The sequence below is a fragment of the Brienomyrus brachyistius genome, chromosome 7 (genome assembly GCF_023856365.1).
Source record: "Brienomyrus brachyistius isolate T26 chromosome 7, BBRACH_0.4, whole genome shotgun sequence".
Classification (NCBI taxonomy): domain Eukaryota; kingdom Metazoa; phylum Chordata; class Actinopteri; order Osteoglossiformes; family Mormyridae; genus Brienomyrus; species Brienomyrus brachyistius.
In genome coordinates this window covers 28,020,707-28,034,115 of record NC_064539.1, presented here as the reverse complement: position 1 = coordinate 28,034,115, position 13,409 = coordinate 28,020,707, and the positions used below count along the sequence as shown (strand labels likewise).

Sequence of the window (13,409 nt, the reverse complement as noted above, 5' to 3'; positions counted from 1 at the left end):
GGCACCAAGACCAGCCCTCCTGGACTGTCGACCCGGTGCTGCGACTGTCTTTTGACTGTTAAAATACTAAAAGTGTGTTGACCACATCCTAAAAAAACTTGCACCTTGTTCTTTAAAATTGTTAAAATTGGGGCCATAATGTTTTATATCAAAATTGGAGAGTTTGAAGAAGGACTTGACACACATCAAAATGTTTTTATATGTTTGGTTCATTTGTGATCAGCCATACTGTATATTAATGGTGAGGAAACGGAGCAGACACACACACACACACACACACACATACACACATACACACACTTACACACACACAGACACAGACAGACAGACAGACAGACACACACACACAGACACAGACAGACAGACAGACACACAGACACACACAGACACAGACAGACAGACACAGACAGACAGACAGACAGACAGACACACACAGACACAGACAGACAGACACACACAGACAGACAGACACACACAGACAGACAGACACAGACACACAGACAGACACAGACACACAGACAGACACACACACACAGACACAGACAGACAGACACACATACACAGACAGACACACACACACACACACACACACACAGACACACACACACAGACAGACACAGACACAGACAGACACACACACACACACATACACACACAGACAGACACACACACACACAGACAAGCCGTATTTTTCCAGTAGGAGTGTGGTGTTTGTACTTGACAATGAGCAGAAACATGGGAGCAGTTTTTTTGCCACATATTGTTCTATTTTATCTGTAAAAGCAGTTACTAAGAGGGAAAGACAATGGCTCTTTGAAATGACAATGGTGGAGTATGATTAAAATGAGCCACTATTGTTATTTAAATATCCATCCATCTGTCCATCCATCCGTCCATCCATCCATCCATCTTATAGCCATTTTTAGCCTTGGTCAGGGTCAAAGGGGAAATTTATTGATTTCCTTTTTGATTTCAGAACTTTGATGATTCGGTTAACACATTTCATGTCAACTCTGATCAAACGTAACGTGTCGGCGACTCTAATTTGCACATTCAGTCCCTGTTTCGATTATATGACTTTTTATTGTGTGATTTTATGTGTTTTGTGTTTTTCCCACAATTTACTGCAATCAGCCAGTTGCATTTAGTTCATTCACACTGACTTGTCACCGTAATTGAAATCTACTGTCTGTTCACCTGTGAACACGCACACACATGCGTACACACACACGCACACACACACGTACACGCACACACATGCATACACACACATGCATACACACACACACACGCGTACACACGCACGTACACACACACATGCGTACACACACACGTACACACACACACACACGTACACACACACGTACACACGCACACACGCGTACACACACACACACGCGTACACGCACACACATGCGTACACACACACACACGCGTACACACACACACACACACGTGCGTACACATACTGGGTTCTGCATGCTATGTTGTTTGTGTTCCATTCAGCTACTGTAGCTGTGTTAATAAAAGATCATCTTTTCCTCCACCTGGCATCATAGTCCTGTGCTTCTTGGCATAACGACATGTAAACTGCCGAATATGAGCACCAAGGAAAATGCTGAATGTTAAAAGGGGGGTAACTTGCTTGTTTCAGGCAATAGATGTGTATAGTGCTCTGGTTTCAGGGCACTTTTGTAGCAATGTAACAACCTACAAACAATTTTGAAATCGCTCCTTAATAATTCTCGCTGAAATAGGCAACGGATACCATTTCCATACATCCAGCATACAGCAATTCAACAGCCATTTTATTACATTCCAGGTCTCAGACGTAATAAAAATATTTACGTCTAAACATTTTATGTATGATATACAGCCAAACGTTCCACATCACGGGGGTTATGGACGCAGGCCCCCTGCAATCTGGAAACACCACGGAAAATATTCCTGTTCCCCTCGACCCCCTTGCCAAGTGAAGCGAGCATGAGAGCGAAGCGAAAAAAAAAGAGAAATGGGAGATACAAAGTTCACTGCGAGATCACTGCGAGATCACTGCAAGATCGCTGAGAGATATCACGAGAAAGGCTTAACTTAACGAGAAAGGAGTTAACATTCTTGGTGACCTGCAAACCGGCAGTGTGCATATGTTTTATGCATTTTTGAGTTACTAAATGTTTCTTATGTTGTCTGCAGCTTTTACTCACAAAAAATTGATAATTTGAATTATGTTTATGGGAGTAACGTGTCACGGCAAACAGTTATCAAACGCTGCCTTGTATGGTGCTACGATGTCGTAGATGAGACTAATTTATTCCAGAGATCCTTGAAACATATCCGGCTGTCCACATGATGCAGCAGACAACAGAATTCATAGACCTAGGTAACCTTCTTTCTTTTGACGCATTCGTCTGGCCCTTATCTAAGTCACTCCGATCTGTTTCTCTGCTCATTTCTTCCACATTCAACATGTTCAGTACTAGTATTGAATGTTACATTACTGTATAATTTTTCCCGGACTTTGACTCTCACTGTTCTTTAAAGATCAAAGTCAACATTATCTGCTTCCTGTGGCAGGGGTGATGATGCTTTGGTTTATCAGTACAAACGCCAATGAGCCAAAGCATTATCACCACCCCCACACCACACCACAGTATAACTAACCAGACCTAAAACTAATCAGTACACTGTGGCCCAAAACGCAAAACAAAAGCTTCAGACTAGGCCTAAAGGCAGGTCGAATTATGGTCTTTGAAATTCAAAGACCCATGACCAGGAGCAGTGGGGGTCATTTAGTGTGCTGGTTTGCCGGAATCAGGGGGGACACACTTGGTCTAAATTAGTATGTTCTAGCAGAGCTCCAGCTGAGCTTGTGTCTCTGGGATTAGTGCTGAGTAAAAGAAAATGTGCCACACAACCACAGTCCTTTCTTCCGTACTGTTGTTGAAGAATCTTGTGATGTGGCGTTTCTATCTATCTGTCTGTCTGTCTGTCTGTCTGTCTATCTATCTATCTATCTATCTATCTATCTATCTATCTATCTATCTATCTATCTATCTATCTATCTATCTATCTATTTGTCTGTCTGTCTTAAGTACCATTCAACTTTTTTACCACAGTACTAGACAAGCAGTATGAAACATGGATGGATGGATGGAATGGATTAGCTTTAGTTACAAGTGTTGTCTGTCATTACAAACTTAACTTATATCCACAGTAGTCTGTGAAGAAGCTCAATTAATCTTATTACCCATATACTATAATAATTTTTTCAAAAGCATCGAAAGTAGCTAAACTATGGTGTTTGATAGTCTTTTTTCATGGTATCGATTCTACAGCCGGCACTTCCGGGTCACTCTGACCCCTGAGGCTCGCAGGCCACAAATGCGCATCCCTAGACCTCAGCATCCTCTCCGACATCAGGTGTTATTAAAGGTGACTAGTTCAGAAGCACCAGCGCTTTCACCACTACCTTCACCACCGCTTAATCGGTGAGTGTAGCTGGAGTGGCATCTGCAAATACTTTATGGCAAAGGAAAGCGGTAAACCACTGGGCATGCATAATACTGACAACGGGGGGAAACGCCTTGAGTTTAGCTAAACGTGTAAAGGATCAGCATGTGACAAAATTTCGATTTGTATGAGCCTGTTACAGTTGAAGTAGAATTGACGGTTTTCTATACAGAATAGTCTGACTGCACGTCTTGGGTGCAAGAGTGTTACTGACCACTGTGCCAACAACCATTTTACCACTCAGTGCTAAAACTTTTCATTGTAACTTAAGTACCATTTACTATCATTAGCAAAATGTCTTTGCAGTCAATAGAATTTCTTCACCATGATGCTAAGTTACTCCCGTGGTGGCAATTAATTGCAGTCACAGCACAATGGATGTCTGTGGCTTTCCTGGGGGAACTTATTTTTCTGGCAGTTTTGCTTTTTTTATCGGAATAGAAAAGGGAAAATAACGGGGCAGTCGGAACTGTACACAATTTTAAGAAACATGGGGGGGGGGGATATTTTCACAGCTCAGGAAGAACTATTGTCTCATCATTAGCAAAAGAATGCAAAAGCGGCTATGGCATCCCCGGTCAACATAGCCGATTCTGCCTTCAATTTTCTTTCCTGACTGCTGGCTACTGGGTCCATCTGTTCGGTTCTGTGTATCACAGCGAAGCAGCCAATGACGCATCAAAGGGGCGGAGCCAAGGTCAGAGATTGGCTGATACCGATTTCTATCACATCCAAACACCAACTAAACTAACTGGCTCACTGACAGCTAGAATGTAATAGGATATTAATCATTAAAACAAATGATAATTAGTACTACTTAACCCATAAAAACAAACAATAATACAAATAAAAGGCAAACTGTTACTTAATGGTCATAGAAACACCGAAGAAAGTAGGGAAACTACCATACATGTAGCACAGTGTCAGGTTATGTGGGTTGCAAAGATTGCATCATGGGAAAGTCAGACATTGTAGAGATGGATATTTATGTCTGTCTATCCAGCAGCAATTCACAGGGGCTTTACCGAGGAGCTGCCGGTCAGGTTACTGCATTTTCGTGATGCGACAGACGTCATCTCGGCCAATTAAAAACACAAAGGAACAGTTTTCTTTATGTTAAGATCTTTGGGTTACAACTATTAAATTACAGTCTTACTCAAAAAGTGTACTGAAAAGGAGATTGTCGAAACATTTACTTCATTTCAAGGTTTATAATGAGATAATTTGTGTTTATAATTCATAAGACACTTAAGTGGATATAATTTGTAGTAATTCATTAGAGAAAAGAAACGTCATTCAGCTCATAGACTCCACTACTGTAATAGTTGAAAAACTCAGCTCTGAGTGCTGAGATGAAGGTCCTGCCCCCACTCACTTAACACTATAGGCCTCTGCACTGACATGGAGGCTGACTCAGTGCACATTTTATCTATCAGGTATTTTTCTGTCCACGAACACCATGCTAATACTATACTGTGAAGCCATATTGAGCTTTGGACCACTGTATGTTTTCCCTTATGTATCTATTTGTCTCTTTCGATCTACTTTTCATCTAAATAAATTAACAGAAAGGGCTAAACACCATATGAATGGCAGCAAATAAAGAAGCATGTAGCGAAAAAGCAAACATTTACGGTTTGCAGTATCCTGTTTGTATGTAGGTCAGCCAATCTGTGCTGCCAAAAGAGGAATTCATTAAATTTAAGGTGTGTTTTACGTCCCTGTGCAGTGCAGGCATATTTTGCAGATGAGGTTAAATGTCGATGCTTTTCGCGTGGGCTGAGAGCTGCCGCGTCCTATATCAGCATCCTGGATAAGTCACACTGAGAAAGTCTGCCGTTTGTTTCGTGACATATTCAGTTTGACATTGATTACAATGATTCTGTAACATAAAAGTGAATCTTTTAAATCGACTCGTTAAAGGATGGGATTGCATTTTATAGGTGCTGTGTTGTGTGACTTTATTACCGAGGATCTTCTTTTATGTTACAGACAAAGCTGTCAAGCGATTGAAAAGTTTTTCACATCTTTAGATGTTTATTATGTAAATTCACTTTTTGCAGTATGAAAGTCAAAGTGTCTTTATAATTATCTTCAGCTGTATGATGCATGGATTATACACTGAAATTGAATAGTATTCTCATTGGTCAAAAAAGTGCAAAAAAATTGAACATAGATATGCATGACATATTAAGATGTGGGGCGGCATGGTGGTGCAGTGGTTAGCACTGTTGCCTCACACCTCTGGGACCCGGGTTCGAGTCTCCGCCTGGGTCACATGTGTGTGGCGTTTGCATGTTCTCCCCATGTCGTCGTGGGGTTTCCTCCGGGTACTCCGGTTTCCCCCCACAGTCCAAAAACATGCTGTGGCTAATTGGAGTTGCTAAATTGCCTGTAGGAATGCATGTGTGAGTGAATGGTGTGTGAGTGTGCCCTGCGATGGGCTGGCCCCCCATCCTGGGTTGTTCCCTGCCTCGTGCCCATTGCTTCTGGGATAGGCTCCGGACCCCCTGCGACCCAGTAGGATAAGCAGTTTGGAAAATGGATGGATGGATGGATATTAAGATGTGGACATATAAGAAATAAAGACATGTACACTGTTAAACACCTGTAACTTTTAAAACATGTAAATTCAAATGTACATTACTGCACTCCATCCACTCTTCTTATTTTCATTGAATGAAAATGATTAACTGTGTTGATAACATGCTACAGTATTAGGCAATTTCCCAAAATGCTCAGCTGTGTAAGACAAGCATTAAGTTTTTCTTTTCCACTGTGCTGTCCCAGTTTGAGCATCAACACACAAAAATGACTTAACATGCAGGAAGACCAAAATCTGCTCCCAATGGCAGCTGAACCTACTGCACTTCCTGTAGCCATCAGGAAGTTATGGTCATCAAGGACCTTGGCTTCATAATTTAGCAAGAATCTGTCCATCCATCCATTCATCCATCCATCTTTCAAACATTTGCGTCACTGCTGGTCCTAACGTTTCCCAGGGGAACAGCCTGGGCAGGATGTCGGTTAATCACAGGACATCCAGAAGCTATGCATCGTATTAAAAACATAATATAACAGGAAGAAAAAGAAATTTAAACATTATGAGTGGCCTGTGAATATACTTTCCAAGCATTGTAAAAGTAAGAAGGTTATGAAAAGTGTTGTATATGCCAACAAAAAAAAAATGCCGTAGTTCTGAAACAGGAAGCAAAGAAGACATTTGGTTATTTATCAGCATGTTCTTCTGAGGGAGCAGAAGTCCACATGGAACAAACCCTCAAATCAATCCATTAGATTTCAGCTCAGATTTATTCTGTCTGTTGTGACATATATCTGCAGTGATATTGGTCCCTATCCATCAGAGAATGTACTGTGTTTTCAAGTGTCTTGCCTTCAGGCTTAAGATAGCGAACCACTTGTGTGTAATGAATCATGGCTTCTTTCAACTGCCTCCACTCTCTCCCCTAACTAATAGATTACTTTTGCCCTTTTCAGGTTTGCATGGTTGGAGAGGAGTGGAAAGTGGATCATTTATTCCAGTTGCTTGTAGATTTGTGTTTTTTCTTCCCTCAGTAGCTTCCCAAGGGTTTTAGTCTTATTCATGTTTAAATATGAAATGACTCAGTGTCATCCTTGGAGGCTTGCAGTATTCCAGTACTTATAGAGAAACACTTGGTAAATGTTGTTCTGGGGGAAAAAAAACAGCATTAAAGATTTTATGCATACATTTTATTAATTCATCCTTAGATGAACAGCCTCCTTTGGGTGAAAAATGTATTCAATTTTGTAATTAGCTATTTCTTCTTATTGAGGTTCTTTTGGATCTTCTAGGGCTTAGTGTAGTATTTCTTAACCTGCTCCATGGGGACCCGCAGAGGGTCCACATTTTTGCTCCCTCCCAGCTCCCTGCCATACAGTCCACATTTTTGCTCCGTCACCAAAGAAACATTGACTTAATGGATGAAACTGTGGATGGCACCGTGGGTAACCCTGTCACATTGCACCTCCAAGGGGGAGGGGCCAAATCTACCCCTTTGCGGTTTGTGTCTTTATAGTGTTGCACGCCCGCTAATGAAGTAATACAACCCTGTGCTGCCTGGGGATGAAATGCAAGGTTTCATGATTACGGTGGTGCAGAAGCTCAGTAACGATTTTGGTTAATCTATTGAATAGCTGAATGGTAGCTTAGTGGCTGACACTGTGGCTTCTACACCTGCCAGTAGTGGTGTGGGTCTGGAGTAAGCATGCTCGCCCCATGCCTGCACAGGTCTGCTTAGTTAAGCCCCACAATCCTGCGTTTAGGTGAGTTCCTCTTCCAGGATCACCCACAGCGTGTGCCCTGTAATTGGACCACAATCCAAGCCTTCTGCTTCATGGGGTGGTCCCAAGTCCCATTACGGTCCTGTACTGGCTGAGCAACATGGAAAATGGCTGGAAATTAAGTAGCCTTTCCTAGTACAACTGTGAGCTTTTATCCTGCATCCTCGCTTTAAAATAATCCTCAAAGATTTCATTTGAGTAATTCCTTCACTAATCATGGATGTGCTGGCATTTTCCGAACACGCCTCCCACCGAACATTCATAGCTCTGAAGCACATCAGCGTGCAGTCCTTATAGGTCATTATAGCAGCTCTTTGTTTCCAGAAACAGGTGGCAGCCAACAGTAAAGCTGCATCATTTTTCATTGTTTGCAGAAAACGAGGTAGCAAGAAAATAAGCGTCGAGGCCATAAATTGTGTGTGACTTATGCGGTCATTAATGCTATAAATGGGGTGGCTTGCACAGTGTTTAAGGACATCAGTGTGTGACCTGATGTCCTTAGCCATTCAGAGGAGTGTCCCTGCTGCACTTAACCTGAATTTCTCCAACCAAATGTCCTGCTTTGGAAAGAAGCGTCAGCTAAGTAACTAAAATAAATGACTCCACTGATAAACTAGGCTTTTCTTCTGGAAAACTTGCATTAGGAGAACTTTAGGCACATAATTTATGCTGTTCTAATGAACTTGGTACCTTGACGACTAGCCTGCTTAGACATTAAGCAAAACTTTAAACATTATTTTATGCTTTACATGATCAACCATTCAGTATGTTACAAAAAGCCTCTGTAATATTTTTCATGCAGGTTCTAATTATACATTGTATAATTAATCCATGCTATATAATTATAACAATTACACTATATATCAAAATCACAGTAATCACTACTGTATATCAAAAGTCTTTTAGGAAATTATCTTATGACTTTTTGTATGAACTGTATTTTAATGCATATATTGATAGTGAATTGCTAACAATCTCAGAAAGCACTTCTCAGAACACTGTTCATTTTTCTGCTTTGTTACATTTTAGTGCAGATTGAATTTCTTAATCATGAGTTGGTTTCTGCGACCTTAATTGCGTGAACCTGCTTTGACTAATATGAAGCTAACTGAAGCGTAGCAGTATATATTATGATTATAATGATTTTTTTAGGCTAATATGGTGCTAATTAAACATTGCTCTTAATCTGATTTTTAAGTGTTGCCCAAACCTGAAGCATATTTAATTTGGTAGTGCATTGGAGGTGTTATTCTACAGTACATCTTCAGCTTGGTTGTCTGTGTTCCTTCAGAAAGGAAGATGTAGGATGTACATACCTTCACCCTAAATGGCAGGATGCTTTATTTTTTAGCCCTGAAGCTAATCGTTATGGATGCTATTTATAAAATTCAGTAAAATATATATTTCTCATCTATATCTGAGTAACATGTGCACATACTGCCCTAGTGGGCTTTCATGCAGGCAGCACGATGGTAATCCTCAATATCTCATTCAGCGAGATCCCGTCAAGATAGTCAAGAGTTAAGCTTCTACACATATCTGAAAAATATCATACATATATACACCTTTACTTGCTAGCTATACAACTCTGTTCTCTATGAAGCTGCGGTTTTAGCATTTCTAAGCACATTATATTTTTATTTTTTTTATTCCTGACACTTTTTTGATTAAATGAATTTAAATTACTTACTGCTAAATGGGACTGGCCTATCGGTAATAATACGAAGTACAGAAAACCTTTAAATAAGTAGCAATTTAATGCCCTATTTTCTGAAATTACAAGCAATATCAAAAGAGCCAGGGTTAAAGGCACCTACATGACATACGTTTACAGGCATATATGGCATTTCTCACAGATTACACAAAGTACCTTGCAGTTTTGAAAAAAAGAAATGGCTTTTTTATTTAGCATTGAGATTGCCTGTCTGTGCTTACTTCTGCTTTTGCATAAAACAAGCAGAGAGAGAGAGAGCAAGAGAGAGAGCGAGAGAAAGAGAGAGAGATTATCATGTTCTCTGAATAATGTTTTGTGTAGGATTTCTGCCTGTTTAGATACAGTCAAGTATAACGTAGTACAATTAAAGGTGAACTTACGTGTACCATAGAGTCATTTACGCAGCTGAGTGTGATGACAGAGAGAAAAATCAGTCACTTGTAGTAAGAGGCATGCAATCTCTTCCCTGATTAGAGGATTCCCTGTATTCCCTGATTGGTTGAACAGGGACCATTCCTGGGTACAGCAGAGGCAGAGGATTATTTACTGCGTTCAGTATTTCCATGGAGATGAGGAGACACAGCGGTTACCACAGAAACCAGCTGTGACATTTCTCCAGTTGTTTCTTTGTCGCCCAAAAACTGTTAAGTGCCAAATGACATAATAATTATTATTTTTAGTCTTTTAAAATTTCATGAGGGTCCGGAGCATATCCCAGAGGCTACAGGCGCAAGGCAGGGAACAACCCAGTACGGGGCGCCAACCCATCGCAGGGCACGCTCAAACACCAGTCACTCACACTCGCACACTTACGGGCAGTTAGGTAACTCCAGTTATCACCTGGCATTCTCCATTCATGCATTTTCTAATTGTTCGTCTCAGGGTCATGGGATGCTGGGCCCATATCGCAGTCGGCATACAGTAGAAGCTGTGTGCCCAATTATACAATGGGCCGGTAATGATGTGCGGGACCCAGGACAAGCTGGCTGTCTGCACTTTCCCTGCTGAAACCCCTATTTTTTTTCCCACGCCTTGTAAACAATGCGCTTACCAGTACAGTGCTATCGGATTTGTTGGTCATTGAAATGTATGAGTGCCTGAAATGTCATGGTACGGTAATGAGTGTAAAATGCCAAAATATCTGTATATGTAGTTACACAGGACCGAGCCTAAAATGATCAGTATATGTTAGTTTTCCTATATGACCGCTATTCTGTTGATACGTATGGAGATTTCATGAGTGTTAGCCGTGCGACGCAGCAATAAGCATCTTAGCATAAGTTTTGTGTCTTCCTACCCTCCAGGGTCCCTGGCTGAGCTGCGTAGTGAGAATTTTGACATTAACTATACTATATTTAAGTTATTCTCCCATAAATATTTGTGGCAATTTCTTTTTTTCTCTTCCCAGGTAATGAGCTGGTTCCCCCGAGCTCGTGATTACGAGACAGACCCTCCATTTTAACGTCAGTAGATATTTAGTAATTAAGCCAGAATTGACAGCCACGCGGTTAACTTTCTAAATGGTAAATACATAAGTAAAGTCAGTGCCGATAATTAAGTGCCGTTCTGCTGAGTCCGCAGTGATGCACTTCCTGTCAGAACTGTCAGTCTTCTGGCACAAAGGAATAGAGCGAGTTAATTTCCCAGTGCTTCTCCCTGGGCAGAATTAATGTGACCACAGTAAACGACCTTAAAACATTGGCATTGCCAACATAAGGCTGCTGATAAACAAGAAAGAGGCTTGATTTAAGAGGCCCGTCAGCTTTTGATGCAAACCCAAGGGCAGAGTGAGCAGTACTAGTGTAGCTTGTCATCGTAAGAGAGATAAAGGTGACCGGGGGGGGGGGGGGGGGGGGGAGTTAACTGACTCCATCATTCATATCAAATAAAATTGAATAATTTTCTTTATACTCAGTCCTATTCATAACAAGAACTGGTAAATATATTAAGGGCTGATTCTGAATCACATGTAAGCTAATTTACATAAAAATATGAAGTGATAATCACTTTTCATAATATATTATAATATAATATAATATAATATAACATAATATAATATGTTACATTGTTTTATACAGTAGGACAGTTGTGTGTGGATTTATGTATTTACAAAGCATTTAAGCTCAATTTTTGTGCATTGACCAGTTCTCTCTGTTGTATGAGAACCCAAGTGTCTAAAATACACAATTGATCAATGAAAATGCCGTAACTGTTGTGAACCAGGTAATCTGCATGGTGAATCTCTCAAAGACAATGATTCGAGTTTCAGCTGTTCTGTGCATGTCCACAATCTGCCTGGAAAGTGTGATACAGTAAGTGCTCGACGGTTTGCCCTCATTAGATTTCCAAACTGGTCCTAAAACCTCTACTCAACAGTCTCGCATGAACACTAGTCGCATTTAACGAGTGCCTCAATATCCATGCTTGATCATAGGCCTTGTATTTGAAGGAAATAATATTTAATCTCATTCTTCTAAATTAATGGTACTTCATTTTTCCAGGTTTATCTTGCTTTGGTGTTTGCAGAAATTCCGTTCAGAAAAGCATGTCTTTCTTTTTTGTTTCGTGGATAATGCCAAGTCAGATGATGTTCCTGGAGAGGTTATTACTGTAGGGATCTAAGGTCAGAATGACTTAGTCTGATTTGTTCCACTGAATCCCAGTGTGTAAAGCCTAGACGGGTCTGTGGAGGTAGCGATGTCAATGCAATAAGCAATCCAATGCTTAGCTATAGAATTCAGATAGCAGCTGGGCAGTCATATGGTATAAGTTGTGACTTTACGCATCACTCTGTAAGCCGAGTAGAAAATCCGCAGATTCGGACTGACAGCAGCCGAAGTCTCAGTGAATGCTGTGACTAATCTAATTGCTAGGCTGTTTCACTTGGAGACCCGCTGAGCCCAAATACACCACAATGACAGCAGTCAAATCGTGTTCGACATGTCATGGTGTAGAATATCAGGTTGAATATCAAGAAGAATCTGACGTGGTTTAATACTCCGCAGAGAATGGCAGTGTTCTACCTCAAAGGCTTATATCTTCAAGTTTGTGGGCTCAGATTCTACCCGTCTTTATTATGGGGTCCATTTCCATGCGAGTGTTTCCTCTTGGTTCTTCCACAGGCCAAAGGCTATAGGGAAAGCAGTGTCTGTTAGTTTACCATGGCATGTGTTTGCTGAGGTGTGCACGTTTGCATGGCCTGAGATGGGTCACTGTCCCGTCCAGGAAGTGTCATGTCTTGTGCTTTCTAAGATAGACTCACCAAAAGCCTTAAGTGTTTATAAAGAAGAAAAGAAAAACAATTGGCACATTTCAGTACATTTTTTGCATGCAAACCTCAACACAAATATACAGTGGCGGAAACAAATTAAGAGGCCGCTATATTTTTTTAAACAATTCATGCATTTTTAAATCGTTTTAATCGTGGTTCTGCTGGCAGAAGGGTAGACTGGTTGCTTCCAGGTTTAAAATCTCTAAGACAGCAGTTCACAAGATCAGGGTGAAGCAGGAGACACTGGGAATGACCATACAACAGTCAGGTAAAGGGAGGAAGCGACTTCCTAATGCCAGAGACGACCGATAACTTATCCGACAGTTTTTCATCAATGGAAGGAAAGACATGAAGAGACCTTCAAAAAGAAAGGGAAACATTAAGTGCAGGTGTGAAGTGCATAACAGACTCCTAGAAGCAGAACTGAAGTCCCATGAAGCCCTTTATTAATGAGAACCAGGGAAGAACCAGGCTACAGGTTGCAAAAAACAATATATTATTCACAAATGCACACCCAGAAATTAAGAAATGAGTGAAACAAAAAATCGCGTTGTGGTCTCTTCATTTCTTTCCACAGCTGTGTAGTACAAC

The 13,409-nt window shown here is 40.8% G+C and overlaps 1 protein-coding gene across 5 annotated transcripts in view; it reads left to right on the top strand.

Moving 5' to 3' along the window:
- The window catches only part of edil3b (EGF-like repeats and discoidin I-like domains 3b), a 125,601-nt gene that overhangs the window by 46,742 nt on the left and 65,450 nt on the right, over nt 1-13,409 (top strand). The gene's annotated exons all lie outside the window — the stretch shown is intronic.